The sequence below is a fragment of the Penaeus monodon genome, chromosome 15 (genome assembly GCF_015228065.2).
Source record: "Penaeus monodon isolate SGIC_2016 chromosome 15, NSTDA_Pmon_1, whole genome shotgun sequence".
Lineage (NCBI taxonomy): Eukaryota > Metazoa > Arthropoda > Malacostraca > Decapoda > Penaeidae > Penaeus > Penaeus monodon.
In genome coordinates, this window is record NC_051400.1 from 14319723 (window position 1) to 14321369 (window position 1647).

The following is a 1647-nucleotide window of genomic DNA, read 5'->3' on the forward strand; positions in this document are numbered from 1 at the left end:
ATTACATGCTGAGACTCGCGCAACTCGAATATTTATTAAAACATGTAAGAAAATTGATTAGAGTTCTCAGGTTTCGTTTCTCATTGTGCATACTTTGAGAAATTACTATGTAACTGTAATGAGGACTGTTCTTTGGCACCTGTGTTTTTTTTTCGTCTTCATTTATATTGATAATTATGTCCAGATGTTATTCTGATTCTATGACTGCCCTGTCAGTTAACACAAAACCATTTTAATACCGTTCTTTGCTGAGAAAAAGAGGGAATGTTCGTGCTCAGTGTTACATCTTAAAAACTCTCGGGAACATTTATTCTGCATTCCAGAAGAAAATTTATAAACTGTAATGAGGACTTAGTTTTTCTTCCTTTTTTTGCTCCTTGCAATTATGACCAATGTCTTTATCGACATTCCTCAAATGTGAGAGCAGTAACGTTCACGACATCACTTAGAAGCTAATACCACCATTCTTCAACAAGCAAAAGACATGAAGTAAGGCGTACGTAAGTGAACGGTAAAATCAATGAGTAGTGTATAGGGTTGGAATAGTTTGGGCAGTTACTTTATCGAGACCCGTCACTGCTCACAGGTTGCTCACTGAGAGTTCTCCAATGGTCTTCAGTCTTTAGTAATATTTCAGCGGCGTTTCAGTGGTATCTTAGTGGTGTTTCATTGGCATTTCAGTAGTTGTTCAGTGGTAGAACTGCGACCAAGAGTTCGTCATTGATAATGGTGGTCGAGCACTCGTTCCGCGGTTCCCGTCAGCTTCGAATAATGTTTGTGGCCATAGCGGTTCTTGGGTTCTTTCCTTACTCGTGTAGGAAGAACCTTTGCAATCCGATTTTCAGCATGAAACTCCTTTTGTGGGATATCTTCGTGCAGCTGTTCCTAATCTGTGGCAACTACCTTCAGACGGCGAAGGTGTTTCTTAGTCTCGTCACCCAGGACGTCGGTGGCTGGGTGTTTGGCATCTCTCTTATCATGGCGGGAATTTGCCAGGTTGTGACCCCCATCTTGATTTTGCTGAGGAGCAAGAGGTTGGTGTCGATGTTGAAAGACCTTCCTGCAGTGCTGGAAGAACAAGAGGAAAGAGAAAAGAGAGTGGAATGGGAAGCCATCGACATCATCCTTCTGGTGCTGATGGTCTGCCTCATGACCTTCTCCATCTTGTACTTCTCGTTAGTCGGGATTCTCGTCGTCGCAGAGATTATTTACCTGATTCTTCACTCGCTGTTTGCGTTCCTGTCCATGGGGTGTGTGATTGTGCTCTTCAGAAAGCTGCCTCGTCTGCTGACCCAGCAAGTCCAGCGAAGGGTAGAAGACGCGGTGGTTGCCTGCATCGAATGCTCGCTCGACGACGACCATAACAAGGGACGCGAGGAGGACCTGACTCCGCTTCACACCTTGGAGCAGGAAGTGCGCAAGGTAGTAATCTCTTGATCTTGTATCATGAACCCACCCACCCACGCACAAACACAACACACAAACGAACGACCACAATCGTCCATAACCTCTAACACAACCTGCCTTCCCTTATTCACACACACGTACAGTGAGGGACATGAAAAGTCAACAACATAGTCAGCATAGTTCCATGTAGATATTCCCAACTGGTAACAACATGGTGTGTGAGGTTGCGGTGGTGGTGAT